A 19,320-nucleotide genomic window follows, 5' to 3' on the forward strand; every position below is an offset into this window, starting at 1 on the left:
TCCCCCTCGGCAGAGATGGAAGCAGAGGGAGGACTGGAAGCAAATGGAGCAAAATTGCAGCATGGCACCATGGGAAATGTGGCACCTTGGAGGTTGTGGGGGGAGGGGTACCAGGACCGAAGCAAAGTTGCATTCCACACCAAAACCAATTCTAATTGGATTCGAATTGACCTTGGAAAAAGATTCTTGAATTCGCTAGTTCGCCGAATTCACCTGCATCAGGAGTGACCTTGGATTGACTTAGGATTGGCTTCGGAATGACCCCCCATAGAAAGCAATGATATAATGATAATCACATTATAATGTGAATTTACATGATTTGTGCCTGGAATGGCTTCAGATTAGAGTTGCAAAAATCATTGTGTGATATCGTCCTAAATTCATTAATACTTACAGCACAGAAGTCAAACAATGGCTGGAGGGCCACACTTTTCCACCTTTTGTGTAGAGATACATTTGTTTGCCCTGTGCAGAATACAGAGAGATGCTGACAGTATATATTGGAATGGGAAGTATGAACCCCTCGATGCTATACTGTATTTCCTTTCATTACTAGAACTGCTGCTGCTAAGAGTTGCAGTCCCACAACATCTGGGAGGCTACATGGTTCCCATATGTGAAATACATGCATAGTGTTTCTTTGTTATCCACTGTGGTTTGGTTCCAGGACCAGCTGTGGATACCAAAATCTGTGGATGTTCATCCCATTATATATGATGGGTAGTAAAATGCTGTCCCTTATACAAAATGGCAAAATTGAGATTTGCTTTTAGGATTATTATTAAGTTTTAATATTTTCAAGCAAAAAATGGTTGTATCCATTGATGCAGAATCTGAGGATATGGAAGGCTTGTATTGTATTATGGTGGAATATGAGCAAATAAGTTATCCCTTGTTGTTGTGGCTGACTTTATTCTGTCCTGATACAGAGTTGCCTGAATAGATGCAGGAATGGGAGGTGGCATCTTTGTGTTGAAGGGCCTGGCCCCAAAGTTCTTGTCTCTGCTAGGTGGCCTGTTGATACAAAACTGCTGCTGAAGATTGGAGCATACTCTGTAAATATATTCACACACACAAAACCTGTGAAGGGCAAGTATCCTTCAAGATTGAATGTACTTCATTCAATTCATTCGGTCAATGACACATTGCAGAGGTTATAAGCAGATACTTTGTCAAATTGTTCCAGATTAAAACTAAATTATAATGAAACAACATTGAATAAGTAACTGCTGCATTTTTGTTTTGTCTGTATTAGCATTAATAATGATTGTAGTATGCCTTCAAGTCATTTCCAACTTATGGTGACCCTAAGGCCATATAGAGTTTTATGAAACTGAGAGAGTGTGCCTTGCCTAAGGTCACCCAGTAGGTTTCCATGACCAAGTGGGGATTTCAAGCCTGGTCTCCAGAGTCATAGTCCTACACTCATAACACTACACCACCCTTGCTCTTATTATAAATAATTAAATTATAATTTATATTATTGAATATTATGTAATTATATTATATTAGTATATTATATATTATTATATTATAATTAAATATTATCATACACAAAATATTGTATTAAGGTTTCTGTTTGTGGACAGGGCTGTAGCTCAATGGGGAAAACAATACTTTACATACAAAGATAAAATACCTGGCATACCCATTTAAATACGAACTGTGTGTGGCAGTAGTGGAGAGTCATCTGCTAGTCAAATCATGGATCTGTCTCAACCTTATTAGTTTCATATGCTGGTCTGTCAGACCAAGTGGGAAAATATTTTCTTCAACTCATCTTCCCATATTGGCCAGCAGAGAGCAGCATTTCATAAAGACAGTTTTGTTAAAATGCAGAGGGGTACGTTAAAATACAGTATTAAAAAGGGGAGGATATCTGAAACTTTCCTGTGTTTTTAAAATAAATTAGATTTTATTTTAAATTCAAAATATAACAAGATTAGTTTTCTGACACTCTCCTTGTGCATTTTACTAAAAATACGCTGCCTCTGAAACTTCTTGTCAATTGGGAAAATGAGATTAATGTAAGGCAAATAGAATCTAAGTACAATAACTGGTCACATGCTTCTAAACATCTACCCTGTACCAAAGGGAGCAATAACAAGTGGTTTGGATACCTAGGGATAGACTGCTGTTAATGTAAAAGAAAGTGTCATTTAAGAGTGGCACGTTTTTCTTTTTTCCCTAGCAGCGATCCAGGTTAGAGTAGTAATATCTCCCTTGCTATCTCAATTTCTTCTTCATAGTGTCAAATGTGAAGAAGTCTGAGGAATTAAAAATCCAGAAATCTTCATGCTTTAACAATGTGTCATCTGAATATAGACTTTATCACACGGGGGGCAAGCGCCCACATCCCATGAATAAAGGGCCATTAAATCTCATAAATATCCCATAATATCCTGCAAGAGCGGGATTGTTTTCAAATGAAGTCACACGTGATTTTGCCACTTTATTCATGGGATAATGCCTGGGTAATCGAGACGTCATGTGAAAACAATCCTGCTGGATACCAATATCCAGCTCAAATCCCATTGTAAACAATGATGTAGTAAAATGGTGTTCCTTATAGAAAATGGCAAAATCAAGGTCTACTTTGCTTTTTCAATTAGATAGATAGATAGATAGATAGATAGATAGATAGATAGATAGATATCCAAGCCATGGATGGTGGAATCCGTGGGTGCAGAATCTGTGGATACGGATGGCTGACGGTATAATGTCATGCTCATATAACCACATTCGCACTTATCCTTCTACACACCTGTTGGCACGCTAATCCATAAAGATGTTGTTTGATAGCTCCAGCAAGACCAAACTGTGCTGAATTCAAACTCTTCTCAGCCTAGCAGTTAAATTAAGACTGTCCTCCTTTTGTACAAGCATTGAGGCTGTGTCCCTGAACCACAAGAGGCTTGGATGTGGCATAACTAAATCCTCCTGTACCCAACCTCTTGTTCTTACCCTTTTTGGTGCTTAGCAAAGCAATTCTGTCAGCAGACTGCTCTGTCAGCAGATCTTTGTGATTAGCTGGCAGAAGAGCAGTTTTGCAAGCAGAAGAAGCTTGTGCTTACTCCTAAACACCCACAGACAGCCAATGTTATCTCGCTGTTAGGTTTGCATTACCTGTTACACTTGTGTATTGGCTCCAAGTTGCTGTTTTCAGGGTGTCAGTTGTGTGTGCCTGTATACATATACTTTTGTTGTTCTTATGTGCCTCCAACTCATTTTTTAATTATGGAAATCCTAAGGCAAACCTATCTTTATCGCATGGGACAAATCCCATGCAAAAACTGGATTTAAAGTGAAAGTAACCCACAAAAGTGGGTTGTTTTTTTCACATAACATTTGGGGTTAACCCAAACAGAAAGTAAAAATAACCAAAAATAAGCATTGAATTTAACCAATTTGCCCCCAATTTGCCTGTGTGTGATAAAGTCCATAGGGTTTTCTTGGCAAATTTATTCAGAGAGGGGTTCCGATTGCCATCTTCTGAAGCTGAGAGAGTGTGACTTGCTATTTGAACCCAGAGTTGCAGTCCAACACTCAAACCACTACACCACATTTGCATTGCACCATACTGGCTTTACACACACATGTTGTTTTCAGACTGTAGTAACCCCAAAACGTCTGTAGTATGTTACACTGATGATATATAATTTCCATGCAAATTCTGTCATGGTGCCCACATTTACTTTTTCCATGTGCTTCAGACCATCACAATATGCAGCCAAAACCTAAAGCAAATAGGTGCTGAGGTTTATTTCTAGAAACATCCTGGCTGTGTTAATGCTGTGAATGGGAAGAGCAAGAGGATGAAGCTGATGCTCCTAATCAGTTCAGGGACTGACTTTCTTTTCTCTTTTCCATAAGAGATGTAGCTAAGCTGTCTTTCTACAAGGGACTCAGCAGGATGGGTTCTTTTTCTTGTGCCTGTCGCAGAACACACAGCTAGGTGATGGCGGCTGAACTAATCTGATCCTGCAGTTGACCTAGCAGGATACTGTCTTCTGCCTCCAGTTCCGGTTTCTCCCATCACAAAAGAAAGCAGGTGGTGAGGGGGCTACGGAGGGCTGTCTGGTTTCTTAAGGCAGAATTACACAGAAGGAAGAAATTTGAGCTACAGCTTTCATGAGCTTCAGCAGACTCTCTCAAGTGGGACTCCCGTGAATCTCTTTCTTGAGCAGAGAAGAGGCAGGTATGTTTTGGCAATACCTGTCAGCAGGAGTCCGCATTTTCTTTTCTGTCAAGCATGCGACACTGCATTCTGAAAGTAATTTCCCTACCTGGTTCAGCAAACTCACAAATAATTTATAACCCCTAAAGTTCCTAACTTCAACTCTTCCTTTCAAAACCAGTCTTTAACTGGATTATAGATGGTTTTTGTTTGCACCGTTAACAAATAAAATCATTCCAAAATAACTAGCTAAGCAAGAAAAAACAGTAAGAAGTCAGTTTTCTAGTCATGATTGCTATATATATATATATATATATCAAACTGGTATTTCATAAAACAAAAACAAGATACTGTATAGCAGGTTTGTATGTGTACCCAGCCATTATGTATAACTATGCTCTTTACATTGTTTATTCCTAAGTAACTGGAGGTTAGAAAATAAAATAAAATGGGACATGTGTGGGGTTTTTTTAAAGTTATCAAATGCAAGAGCTTATAAAAAGATAAAGAGTGTTGTAGAGCATTAGATCAGGGGAAGGAAACTTAGGACCCAAACAGACAGGCCAAAGAAAGCAGCTACAGGCCACTTTGGAAGTGTGCCGTTTAAACGACACACATGTCCTAAGATGCCAAAAGCCATAGTCCGCCCTAAGGACTGCAGTCCTAAGGATCAAAGTGCAAGTTTATCAAATGCAAGAGCTTATAAAAAAGTAAAGAGTGTTATAGAGCATTAGACTAGGGGAAGGTAACTTAGGACCCAAACAGACAGGCCAAATAAAGCAGCTTTAGGCCACTTTGGAGGTGTGCTGTTTAAATGTCCTAAGAGGCCAGAAGCCAAAGCTGCGGTCCAGTCCTAAGGACCAGAGTGAAGCTTCGGTGTGGCTTTCAGCATCATTTAAACAGCGCACCTCCAAAGTGGCCTGAAGCTGCTTCATTTGGCATGTCTGTTTGGGCCCACAGATTCAATTTATAATTTAGGCATGAAGCCTGAGCCTATGTGGTATACCGGTTTGAATGTTGAGGACCAGAGTTCAAACACCTGCTTACTCATGAAAATCCACTGGATGGCCTTAGAGTGAGTAACACTCTCATAATTTCCAATGACAGCAATAGCAAACCCCCTCTGGGAACATATATTGCCAAGAAAAGTCTGTGATAGGTCCATAATAAATTGAAAACAACTTGAAGAGGCACCACCACCATGCCAACATGAAGCACATTGATTTGGGACCAGTCTAGCCACTGTCCTACAGAGCCGGTATGGTGGTTTCAGCGTGGACTATGACTCTGGAGACGAGGGGTCAAATCCTCTCTTGGGTATGGAAACCCACTGGATGACCTTAGGCAAGTCACACTCTCTCAGTCTCAGAGGTGAGGACTGGCAAGAACACCTCCGAATAAATCTTTCCAAGAAAACCCTGTGGTAAGCTTGCCACATGTTGGAAATGACATGAAGACACACTACAACAACAATAGTCACTGTTTTGCCTAACTTACTTCACAGCATTGTTGTCAGGATAAAAATGGAAGAGAACTACTATATGTCAGCTGCTGTAGAAATAATGAGCGCCAGCACAGTGTAGTGGTTTGAGCACTGGACTATGTCTGTAGAGACCAGGGTTCAAATCCCCATTTGGCCATGAAAACCCACTGGGTGATCTTAGGCAAGTCACACTGTCTCATCCTCAGAAGACAGCAATGGCAACCTCCTAAAAAACCTGTTAAGAAAACACCTTCGGGTCATCATAAGTCAGAAACAACTTGAAGGCACACAACAACAACAAAATAGGAATAATACGTGGTTCAGTGGAAAGATTCTTCAGCCACCCACTACACTGGTACCTCGGGATACGAAATACCCAGGTTACGAAATTTCCGGGATACGAAAAAATCCCATTGGAAATCATTGTTCCGGGTTACGAATGTTTTTTCGGGTTACGAAAAAATTTTTTGGTGCTTTTCGGCGCTTTTTCGCACGAAACGCGGCTTTTCCCCATTAGCGCCTATGGCAATTCGGCTTACGAAGGCTTTTCGGGTTACGAAAGCGGCCGCGGAACGAATTAATTTCGTAACCCGAGGGAGCAGTGTATTATTTATTTACCTTCTTTCCTCATTTCCAGATAAATGTTTTTGAAATATATGCTTGTGAACACCAGTGAGCAAAATGAGTGAATACATTTATGATCCTTCCAGATGAGACAGAATTGTTAGTGGGAGGAGGCATGCAAAATATCGGTGCTGTTGTGTGACTTCAAGTTGTTTGGGTCTTATGGCAACCATAAAGTGACACTATCATGGGATTTTCTCTCCAGGTTTCTTCAGAGCAGGGCTGCCATTGCCATCCTCTGAGTCTGCAAGAGTGTGAATTTCCCAAGGTTAGCCGGTGAGTTTCATGGCCAAGCTGGTATTCAAATCCTGTCTCCAGTCAAAGTCCAACACTCAACCCACTGCATCATGTTGGCTCCCACCAACAATTGGTAGCTGTTCCCAATATTTGTCCTGTCCCTTCCATCAACAACAACTCTGGAAGCTTGGGTGTATTGGTGGTGGATTTGGCATTACTCTTGGATCTCACTATGCAGGTGTGACCTGGTATTTCCATATACTTGCTGGTGGAAGAGAGCAATCTACCCATTATTCATAATTCACAGAACTTCCAGATTAGCCAGCCTTTGATGATTCAGAAACTTCAGCTGATGAAAAATGAGAAGGCTCACCTGTTGATGGGTGTGTCTCATGTTGCACCTATTTTGAGAGAACTGTACCAGCTGCCAGCCTTTTGCATTCAAAGCATTTGGATGTGTTTGTTCTTGTTTTTGCCAGGAAAACTCTAAATAGCCCAGGTCCTGACCATCTCATAGAACACCTCTTCTGTAATGGGTGGGGATGGTGTAACCCTCCAGACATTATTGGATCCCAGTTCCAAGCATTCTTCGCCTTTGCCCGTACTGGCCAAGGCTGCTGGGACATGTAGTCGTACAGCATCTGGTGGATCATATGATTCCTAACCCTGATCTGTGAGGAATTCTCATCCAAAATAATGATTGGACAGCTTCCTAATATCTCTCCAGATGTAGCTGAAAATCTGCCCCTCTAAGAAAGCTTTTTGAGATTAGTTGCAATTGAGGATTAATGTGTTCTTTGCAGCTGCTGTTTTAGACTGTTTTGTGGCTTTTCTATACATTTTCAAATTGTACAATGCTGTGAAATATAACATTTTTTTTTTACTTTAAAAATGTATATTGGAGTATCATATAATCATTCAGTCCACCCCCACCGCCCCAAATAGGTACATAGATAAGAGGCATTGTAAGTGGATTCTAGGGGTACAGTCCCATTCGGTGGGTATTAGCACTTCAAAAAATTATGCTAGAGGGGGGGGGGGGGGAAGTTGGTGCTATCTAATTTATCAGCACCTTACCTAGTTTGGCCCTTGTTTTGGGACAAACCGCGATGTAATGTAGCAACACAATTGGTTCTGCTGCTGAATTCCTAGAGAAGAGGTGAAAAATTAGGAGCCCTTTAGATGTTTCTAGGACTAAAGTTCTCATCACTCTTCTGTTGGCTAGGGCTGGTGGGAGTTGTAGTCCATAAACATCTGGAGACTCTTGTTCCCCATTCCCCAGATGCAAATACATCTGAATGGTTGATGATGAAGAGCAATACATCCCACCCAAAATAAATTTTAAAGAGCTGGATCCACCTTGAAAAGAGCTACATGTGGGGTGGGGTCGCATCTGGGAAGAGCGTCTTTTAGGTAAGGAAAAAGATAGCTGTGAACATCTTGAATGGTTGTGCCTACTGGCAAACTACAGGGCCATCTGCTTGCCATCTTAATTTCCTCAGAGTGACTCTGGCCCAACATGAGAGTCAGAACAAGTGATAAGGAACTCCTTTCTCCTGCTTTAACTGCCAGTCTGGTAGAAGAATTGCGCACAACTTGAAAACTTTGGCTAGGTTTACCATTTGTCCCAGAAAACAAGGAAAACCCCAGATTGAAGGGTTTGAAAAATGCCTCTGCCAGCTGGGCCAGTTAAAGCAATAAACTACACATCCCAGAATGTAAATTGATGGCAATATATAAATAAACAGCAATTGAAGTACAGTGAGGCCTTCCAGGTCCACCTTGGAGACCAAAATCCGTGGATCCTCAAGTTCCATTGAATAGTCAAATGGTGTTCCTTATAGAAAACAGAAAAATCAAGATTTGCTTTTTGAAGTTGAATTTTTTTTTAATATTTTGAAGCCATGCTTGGTTGAATTCATGGATATGGATGAATTTGCATGCAATGTTAATATCAAAATGTGATGTATGGGGGGCTTTCTATAGGCAGTTCATCATCATCATCATCATGGGGCTGTTTTTTCCCCTCTCAGTGTTGTCTATTATTATTATTATTATCAACATTATTATTATGAGGCTATTTCTTCTTTCCCTCAGTGTCTATTATTATTGTTGTTGTTGTTGTCGTCGTCGTTGTTATTATGAGCCCTGGTGGCGCAGTGGTTAAATACCCATACTGCAGCCTCAAAACCATAAGGTTGCGAGTTCAAGACCAGCAAAAGGGCTCAAGCTTGACTCAGGCTTGCATCCTTCCGAAATCACTAAAAGCTTAGACACTGTTAGTTCAGTATGAAGCAGTATATAAACGAAGCTGTTTGTTATTGTCATTATTATTATGAGGCGCTTTCTTCTTTCCCTCAGCGTCTATTATTATCATTATCATTATTATCATTTTTAGTATGAAGCTGTTTCTTCTTTCCCTCAGTGTCTATTAATATTAAGTTATTGTTATCATTATCATTATGAGGTTGTTTCTTTTCCTCAGCAGCTATTATTATTATTGATATTATTATTATTATCATGAAGCTGTTTCTACTTTCCCTCCATGTCTATTATTATTATTATTATTATGGGGCTGTTTCTTCTTTCCCTCCACATCTATTATTATTATTATTACTATTATTGATATTATTATTATTATCATTATTATTATTATCATGAGGCTGTTTCTACTTTCCCTCAGTGCCATTATTATTATTATTATTATTATTATCATCATCATTATTATTATGATCATGAGGCTGTTGTTTCTTCTTTCCCTCAGCGCCGCCGTCGTCGTTATTACTCTCCTCGCTGCCCCTGTTATAATGACTGCTGCTGCCTGCCTTCCCCTCTTGCCTTCCCCCATCTGCCCTGCTGCTGCTGCCCGCCTTGCCTGCCTCAGTCAGGGGTTCTGCAGCGGGGCCTCTGATTGGCTGAGGCGGGCGATGACGCGCTGAGGCAGGTGGGCGGAGCCTCCGCGGCAGAAGCTCTGGCCGAAGCCGGTCCTCCTCACTCAGCCGCCCCTTGGCTTCTTTATTTCCCCTGCTGCCGCCTTCCTCCCTTTCTCTCTTCCTTCTTTCCTGGCGGCGGAGGCGGTGGTTCCTTGGAAGCCGGGCTGGAGGGCTGGGGGACGGCGGAGGCGAAGGCGGCGCTCAGGTAAGGCAGCAGGTGAGGAACTGAGGTCCATCCAGAACACGCTGCAGAAATAATCCACTTCGACACTGCTTTAGCTGCCCTGGCTCCATGCTGGGGAATCCTGGGAACTGTAGTGTCTGTGAGACATTGAGCCTCCTCTGCCAGACAAACTACAGTTCCCAGGATTCCCTAGCAAGGCGAGGCCGTTAAAGCTCTCTCAGACTGGGTGGTTTCTCCAGTGTGTTTGGGATCTGCAGTTCGTTGAGTTGTCCTCTGGGGCCACGCAACACACTACAGTTCCCAGAATGCCACAGCACTGAGCCAGGGCAGTCTCAAACCACATTTATTTCTGTAGTGTGGATGCAGCCATTGAGCCTCCTCTTGTCAGAGAGGGTTCTGGTGCCACGACAGACTACAATTCCCAGGGTTCCATAGCATGGAGACATGGCAGTTAAAGTGGCGTCAAACTGGGTTGTTTCTGCAGTGCAGCTACAACCCTGGTTTCCCATTTGAGCAGTTTGAGGGGAAGCAAAGGCTGCATCTGCGCTGGAGAAATGAAATCTGCCCTGGTTCAGTGCTAGGGAATCCTGGGAATTGTAGTTTTTTATTGTGTTAAATCCTCTCTTAACCTGTTTTCCTGGACAGAGCTGTTGGTTGTTGTTGTTTTTCCCCTTGCAATTTAGGAAAGGATGCTCCTGGGCACCTGCTGAGTGCTTTCTTTTCACCATTGACTGAGTATCAAAGTACAGTGCCATCCAAAGAGTGATACCTTTATGGCTCCAACACAAATGCACAGAGTACATGTTGCAAGCTTTGAAAGCCCCACTGGCTTCTTCATCAGGCAAAGGGGATAAAAGTCATACAGGAGAGAAGAATAAAATACAAAGACCATGTGTTTAGACATAGGCCTGCATTTTGTCCAGATGTTGTGGTTGATTGAGTAGCTCTCCTTGCAGCAAAAAGAACCCCCTAATATTTGGGGTTCTAATAACCATTGTATCTGTTAGAGCATAATCCTATCCTAAGGCGCATCCACATACTTAAACTAATGCAGTTTGACACCTCTTTAGCTGCTATTGGTCCATCCTACAGAAATTCTGGGATCTGTAGTTTGGTGACGCACCGGCACTCTTTGGCAGAGAAGGCTAAAGACTCCGTGAAATTACAAATCCCGGGATTCTCTAGTTGGCGTTGATCTGAATTATTTCTACAGTGTAGACATACCCCCAGAGTCTGCTTAAATTCTGCTAGAGGCAGACTCTGTACACACAGCAAAGTGTTGTGTCATATATTACAAAATCTGTCAAGCCTTTTCAAGTGCCACAATGCACTTTCTGGTGGTTGGTTTCAATACTGAGTGGCTGATGCTACTATAGTCACCACTCACTACTATAGTCACCACTTTTAAGCGGCATGGATGTGTGTTATCTACCTAAAAACCCTATTGTTCTTAGCCAGGAATCGTGAATGCAGTGGTAGTAATCTTTGTTTGTTTATTTACTTAAGGTTGTCTTCTCTCTGTGGGGATAAACATCCATTCGTGTGTGATGAAGGCGTGGTGAAACTGCTTTTCACCACACTTTAGAATATCTGTCCTCGCTTTCTTGTGCAAATGAAGGCTTATGGCCTGTCCGGCTCAAACCTGTTTCCTTACACAACCTTGCACAGTTCTAAATGGGTTGGGAACTAATAGCTCACCTTGTACTTGCCCAGCTGGTTTACTATGACCCAGGTTTCTGCATCGTGTGGTGAAATTATCTGAGCCAGCAGTGCTCCCTGTTGCTCTTGGGGCATTGAGTTTGGCTACCTGCAAGTTAAAAGCCAGGAGCATTAAGAGATGCTCTTCATCTCTTAATGCTCCTGGCTTTTTTAAAAGTTACGCTAACAAATAAGGGGAAGGTTAGTTTTACTGATGTTGCGAAAACATGCCTTTAGGCAGTGGTTATTCATGCAGTTTTGTCAGGGATGGTTGTACATGTGCTCTGATGCATAACTGGCTCATGAAACCTTCAAACTGGAGTAGACTATATGGGTTGTGTTCCCAGAGCCTGCATGCCAATAGGCACAGCGTTGGCACAGGCTTGTCCCACGTTGCCCTATCTAATTTCAAGGCATGCAAGAAGCCCCTACTTAGGCTTCCTGCCGTGGCAGGAACAGAAAGTGCAGACGGCGGGTTAGTTGCTATGTCTCCAAGGAGAAGGCATGTCAGACAGGTTCTAAACATGGATTAAATAGGTGAAAAGCAATCCCAGAAAGAGACCTTTCTATAAGCCCTGACTATACCATGTGGTCCTATTTTAGAGCCCACAAAATATTCTAATGAATTGATCTTGGATCATGCCCGTCCCACCAAAAGAAACTAGAGTGCATGTTTTGATCCTTCTCTAATGAATCCAGGATGTGTCTAAATAAATTGCTAAACTAAATAGAGTAAGCATGAACGTCCAAGGAATGCGTATCCAGGGCCAAATCTGAGTTTGGTGACCTGATATTCATGATGAACTGACCCTGTATCTAATATGTAAATGTTTCTTGACAGCTAGAGAAGAGAACTTGATAGGAGTGGAGGCTCTAGCTTTGTTGCAATGACGCTTAATTATTTAAGATATTTTCATCCCAGTTTTTTAAAAAAACTGGTTGAATAGAAAAAAATACATGCAAATCAACATCAATTAAAGAACTGGAGGAATAACAAAAAGTAATGATATTATTCATCAGAAGCTCAGGACATGCAAGAGTTCGTTTTCTTAAACACTAGTCTTCTCCAAACAGGTGCCCTCCAGATGTTTTGAACAATGGCTTCCATAAACCTAAACCAGCATGGCTAATAGTTAGGGATTATGGAGGTTGTAGTCCAAAACATCTGGAGAGCACCTGTTTGGGGATGACTGCTTAAGACATTATTGGGGGAGGGAACCTAGTTGAAAACGATGGGATTTCCTTACATGTATAGGTTTGAATTGCCAGGTTGCAGTCTTAACAGCCTAACAGCAGACCTATGATGTTGCAGAAGTCCCACTCTGTGCTTATGCCCCATATATTGCTACAGGAGAAGATACACCGGCAGTAGGGCCACAAATAGCATTTGGTGGGCATGGATGAGATCCTTTTATACCCACACGATCCATAACCTTTTATTTCCTTTGACATATGATCCTAAAGCACCAAGAATTATGTAAGCCGTGGAGTTGTTGTGGAGTTGTTAACGTTCCTCTCATTACTTTGTATGTGAGGGAGAAAATTTAACTCTGAGAATAAAAAAAGAAAGGCTTGCCTACCCACTTTCATTCTTGGCTGGTAGAACTCAGGAAGTGGCATTAGATTATCTATCTCACTGCCACCTCCCTAGATTTTTTTTCCTGACTCTGCTTTATTTGAAGGCAAATGGACTGTGAGTAAGTGGAAGATTGTACTCTTCTCTTCCCAGCCTTGATGACAAAATATCAGGGTACACACCACAGTCATAGAATAAAACAATTTGTGTGCATCCAGCTATTTGGTGTGAAATGATTTCCAGTTCCCTAAATCAAACAAGCACATTTGATTTGTAAGATCAAACCAGTCCGCTAGCTGTTTGGTTATGAAGAACACTGTCTTAAAATGTCTCATCGGTAAGTTGAGGCAGTGTGACATTAATTGGTAATTTGGAATGATCTGCTCTCAATATGAGAGCTAAAGGGCTGATTAGAATGCAGATTTTATGGACAAAAAGCTCTTGTGCCATGTCAGTGACTGTCTTCCCAAACTAACTCATTGCGGGACAAACATATCATACACATACTTTTTAAACTGGATTTTTGTGCATATTACACATTATGCTTGATATGCATTCATAATGCTAAGCCCAGCTGGTATGCTAATCTTTGACATCTCTTCCAAAGTGTCCATATAAATCCATCAGAAGGAGTTAAAAGAGTAAAATTGCCTGAAAGATTCTATGCTTAAGTAAAGGCCTTGAGGAATACTGATGACATACATGCTAAAGAGGAATTACAGGTGAATTGTCAAATTGGTTAGCATGGGTCCTCCTTTCCTTTTTTCTTTTTCTGAGATTTTTACAATTCTCAGACTGAGACCATCATTGTTGCTCAGTTGTTACCAAATGTATAACACAGAAGAATAAGCGATTATCATTATCTTTATCTCCTACATTTGTACTAAACAAATACTGTACAGAAAAACACATAACATGAGTGTACACCACTACCATAAACATGCAGTATAATCCAACTGGCATTAAAACCTGTGATAGGAGCCAGGTTGGAAGATTTATTTATTGAAACTGACAGCAGTAAAATGATCTGTTCCACATCAGGAGAACATTTCAGAGTTGCAGCATCACCACAGAAAAGAACTTGTCTTTTGTGAACACATATACAGAATACAGCTTTACAAGATGGTCTTAAATTACTGTAACTACCTCTGGTACTTGCAGATGTGCTACTACACTTGGACTTGACATGTTTAGCAACCTTTGAGTGCATTTCCCAAAGGTAAATCTTTGGTGCTCTACTGGTGAATAAATTCCATTATCCATGGGAAGATATCCCAAGAGAGAGGCAAAAGGGGGAACTCTAGTAGTGGGTCAGGTAAATTTGTGGGATTCAAAACTTCCTCATTCCCATTGGCCCAGGGGAGGTGTGGGAAGATTACTCTGCATATAGAAGTAACAGTAGGAAAAAAGGAGGATAGGATAAAAGGTCCACATAAACTGCCCGATCAGTTGTAAGTATAGTGAGAGTTCAAAGACTTAATATTTCAAAGTTGTACAGTTGGACCTCCATATCTACAGATTCTTTATCCATGGATTCAACCATCCACAGTTTGAAAGTATTCCAAAAAGTATCATTTCTAGAAAGTGAGCCCTATTTTGCCATTTTATATAAGGGACACTATTTTACTATGCCATTGTATATAATGGGACTTGAGCATCCACATGTTTTGGTATCCATGGGGGATCCTGGAACCAAACTCCAGTGGATATTTAGGGGCCACTGTATATTTCAAAGGCATGATTTTGAAATCACATACTTTCTTTTGAGTATACATACATATAGTAGTACTTTTAGTTTTAGTTTCAAGGAATACTTCCACTTAACTTATACAGATGTTCTCCAGATAGCTTCATTTATTGGTTTTTATTAGTATGCTATTACAAAGTGAAGAAAAATGGCATATTAGTTATAAAGGATAAATAATTTCTAAGACAAGAGTGCGGTGATGCTGAATGCCTTGCAGATATATGTTAAAATTCAGAAATGATGCAATCTTTCAATCATACCCAATGTTCAAAAATATGTACTGTAATGTCTTTATGGGACTGCATAAGCAACCAAATTCTCCCTTCTCAGTGTCTCTCCATTTTATGCACAGTAATGCGTATGTGTTTCCTGCTATATGGTATTCTTCTGATTATTCCAATGCAGTAACTCATGTCTGGGTGTTGTGGGTGCAAAGTACATTTTTGTGACATTATGCCAGTTCAGTTATTCTTTTGTGAAATTCTGATCATGATTTTGTTGACATGGCAGGTCCCAGATTGACACTTCTGTCTTGTGTGCACTAAAATAAAGGCATCTGAAACATGTATTCGTCCTATTTGCTAGTGGAATGAAAATGACTGGAGAAGCAAAACTGAGCAAAATTTAAATAAAAGTGACAAAATTGGGAATCAGATGGCAGAGTGAAACCTATATTCATAATGCAAAGTAAATATTAAATGTGCCATTTAAATATTAATTACCACGGCATTGATCCTGATTTAGCAAAATTCTTAAGAATGTGCTTGAGCATTCTAAAATATTCAGGGTGACATTAAAATACTGTAATATGATTTTGTTTTATTTTATTTTATTTTGAATACACTGGGCCCTCCACATTCATGGGGGTTAGAGGCACAGGACCGCCATGAATATGGAAAAACTGCAGATTAAAATAACACAACTTTTTTTTAACCTAAGAGAACACCTCCCTAGGAATCTTTTGGTTCTCCAACACAACTCTAGTCAACATCTGTCAAAAGTTGACCATAGAATCACACTGGAGGACCTAAAAAGATATAGAGAAGTGTTTTCTCTAGTTTTCTGTAGTACTGTCTAGGTCCTCTAGAGCAGTTCTATGGTCAACCTCCAGCAGACTTGCACTGGAGGACCTAGAGATTTCTAGGGAGAACATATTAATCAAATCCACAAATATTCAAATCCGCAAAAGTCAAAGCAACAAATGTGGAGGGCCAACTGTGCTTGTATCCCGCTCTTTAGCCACAAAGGCTCTCAGAGTGTTTTACAGATTATTAATTTGATAGTTCCCTGTCTTTAGGATTACAATACAGAAAGACAACATGACACAGAAGGAAAGGGGAATGGCAGTGGGGAAGGGGATCACATACTGCCAGTTCTTCTCTCCCTCCAAGGCCAGGATGGTGGCAGCTGGAATAGAGGGAGGGCCTTTCATCTGCCACTCTTGTCATTTCTTACAAATATTGATCTGTTAAAGTAATACCTGCATTTCCAAAAGTAGAGTGGTGAAGATTGGGAAGAGTTGATATCACAGAATGATAAAGTACAGCGGACTTTTATTGTAAACAATAGTTTGTTATGCTGGTTTAAAATGAGTGGATAAACAATTCAGTAGATAGTTTTATAGAGCTTTTAACATATGATATTCTATAATAGTCAAAGAGATGCCTAAAAAAATAAACCAAGCAGTGTAGCTGTTCTCAACTCTGAAAACAAGAGTTCTTGTGGCACTTCAAAGGCAAATTTATTATGGCATGTATTTTTCTGCCTTTCTGAAGCATGATTAAAACTCAACAGGTGCATGAATTAACACTGAGATCTGAGTACTGTACATATATATTTAATTGTTTTTACTACATAATTATTTTATACAGTGGGCTCCTGGTATCCACTGGGATTTGGTTCCAGGATCCTTCCCCATGGATATCAAAATCTGTGACGCTCAAGTACCATTACTTACAATGGCATAGTAAAATGGTGAACTGTATATAAAATGGCAAAATCAAGGTTTGCTTTTTGATATTTTGGAGGGGTGATGGAATATTTTCAAGCCGTGGATGGTTGAATCTGTGGATATAGAATCTATGGATATGGAGGACTGACTGTATTTTAAAATGTTATTGTAAAATTTACTCTGGCTTTAAATTTTGCTAAATACCATGTTGTGAAGTTCATCTTAAAAGGTAGCTTGTAAAATATTTTATATAAGTATCCTCTTTATTAGATGACGAGGGGGATTATAAACAGTGAACTTTAAAAAATAAAGTAGAGAAAGTGCAGACAATACAGTTATGCATACTAGTGTTGACATTTTGTACTTCTGTTTATGTAATAAATGTCAGCTTCACTTAGTAGTTAGACCATTTTTTGTCTTCAATACCAGCTTCTTTTCTTCTTTCAAGTCCTCTGACGTAGGCAGAAAGGATTTGGGTCAATGGATGGCTTTCTCTCATTTCTGTCAGGATCCAGATAAGTTACAAAATAGCACAAGAGAGTTTAATCACGAGCTATATTGGCCAAACTTTGTACTGGTATAAGGCAACAGTGGAGAATTTACAACCCTCAGATATGGAGAATATGTGGTGTTGCTGTATTGCATCTCCCATCAGCCATCACCAAACTAGCTTGGGCTGGTGGGACTTGCAGGTCAAATATGTTTGGTTGCCCTACTCATGGTTTAGGAACTAGACTGAATGTTCAGTGGAAGACTAGAGAGGACTGACTAGGAACTTCTGAAACTGTCCCTAAGGTTGCATCTGCACTATAGGAATAATGCAGTTTGACACCACTTTAACTGCCACGGCTCAATGCTGTGTAATTCTGAGACTTGTAGTTTTGTGAGATACTTAGCCTTTTCTGTCAGAGAAATCTAGTGCCACAACAAACTAAAAATCCCAGGATTCCATAGCATGGAGCCATGACAATTAAAGCAGTGTTAGATTGCATTATTTCTGCAGTGCAGATGCAGCCTAAGACTGCCCCATTAACAGGAGGACAGGGTGTTGATATATGAAATCCTAGAATTTGTATTTGCACAAGATTTTCCATGTCTGGGACAAAAATTTCACTATTTTGGATAGCTCCATGTAGCCCAATAAAGATAGTGAAAAATACATTCAGACTTTAAAATCATTACAAAGCAAGTTACTTTTGAGATAGGTACTGTAAGAAACAACACAGTAAAAGTTGCAGTTCCTGGTCTAATAGAGAACTGCTGTTTTGTATATGCAATGGTCAGTCTAGGATGACCACAGATTACCCTCTTGCAGGACTTTTTAAAGCAACATGTGACAACAGACCTGTTCCTAGGCACTGACAGGAGTGTAGGGGGCATTATCCAATCTAACAGAAGATGGCTTGTTTACAGGGCAAGACACCTGATACTGGGACCCCCATGCTGTAAAAGGCCCTTTACCATTGCTGAGGTTTTTGTGATACTATCCAGATCTTGGCTGACAAAATGAAGGGAAAACAACTGAGAAATGCCCCCACTGCAATCAGGATTATGTTGCAGGACTGCTTTGTGGAACAAACCATAGTAAAAAACAAATCTTGGCTTCCTGTTATGTATGAACACAGCCAGTGTTGGCTCACTGGTCCTCTTCAGTAGTTTCTAATAATTTGGTTCTGTTGAAAACCCACTTTGCATCATGATGAATGTTGGAACTGTATTGCAAATATGTGTGTTTTTCACATATTATTGCTCCCTCCTCCTGATATATTATTATTTGTCATAATCAAGCAGATGCTTAATTTTCTTCATTGTGGTGCTGTTCCATTGAACACTGACGAAGAAAATCTGCTGGCCATCCACATCAGATAACGTAAGAAGCACTATTGTGGCACAAAACATCTGAAGGGTCAAAGTTTCCTCACTCCTGCATTACAGGTTTAGGAAGCAATGTATACATTGCTGAGCTGGAGCTAGTTTCAACTACTGTATTGGTTTTTTGCTTTTTAAATCTATTCAGAGGACTATACTGAACATGGATTATGGCTGCTTCACAAATCCTATAATTCCTGGCAAGAATTAGTAAACAGTGGAAATTTTTAGAACCCATACAAAACTCCTAACAATCTAGGTTTTTTTTTCCTTATTGTTGCTCCATGTGCGCGTGTGCCTGCCTTTAAGTCACCTGTCGGCTTCTGGTGACCCCATGGATTTCATAGGGTTTTCATAGGCAAAAAATACTCAGATGGTTGTGCCAGTTCTTTCTGCAGCACCTGGTATTTATTGGCAATCTTTCACCCAAGTACTAACCAGAGCAGATCCTGCTTAGCTTCCAAGATCAGATTGGATCTGGTGTCTTTATTTAAAACCTATCATTTTCATTGCATACAAATATACATGATCTATACATTTTGTTGCTGAATCTACTGACTGTCAAGTTGGAACAAGCATGCTTCAGCTTGATAGTCGTATTGTTCCACCAGTTCTTTTTATGGACAAACTGATAAGCCGTTTTTTTCCAGAAAGCAAGTTATATTCAGGGGTGTACATAGTAAGAGCACTAGAGAGGGGATACTAAATAGCTTCCAGGCTGTGGAACTCCTTGTCAGGGAAACTCCTTGTCAGGGAAACTGTTTTGCTTCTTTCAGTAGATAAAGACATTCTTAGTTAGATTTTTGGCCATTTTTACAGCTGTTTAAAAATGTTAATAGTT

General features: G+C 40.3%; 1 protein-coding gene across 2 annotated transcripts in view; it reads left to right on the forward strand.

Annotated features, from left to right (window-relative positions):
• The first annotated feature begins 9,482 nt into the window (after positions 1 to 9,482).
• LRRC8B (leucine rich repeat containing 8 VRAC subunit B) overlaps positions 9,483 to 19,320 on the forward strand; it is a 34,200-nt gene continuing 24,362 nt past the window's right edge. Inside the window, exon 1 of one of the 2 annotated variants that reach the window (XM_042465361.1) lies at positions 9,483 to 9,671. The gene's annotated coding sequence lies outside the window, so the exon portion shown is untranslated. The remainder of the gene's footprint in view (positions 9,672 to 19,320) is intronic. The other variant, XM_042465359.1, reaches the window with a different exon arrangement.

Source organism: Sceloporus undulatus, chromosome 4 (assembly GCF_019175285.1).
Source record: "Sceloporus undulatus isolate JIND9_A2432 ecotype Alabama chromosome 4, SceUnd_v1.1, whole genome shotgun sequence".
In the NCBI taxonomy this organism is placed as follows: Eukaryota; Metazoa; Chordata; class Lepidosauria; order Squamata; family Phrynosomatidae; genus Sceloporus; species Sceloporus undulatus.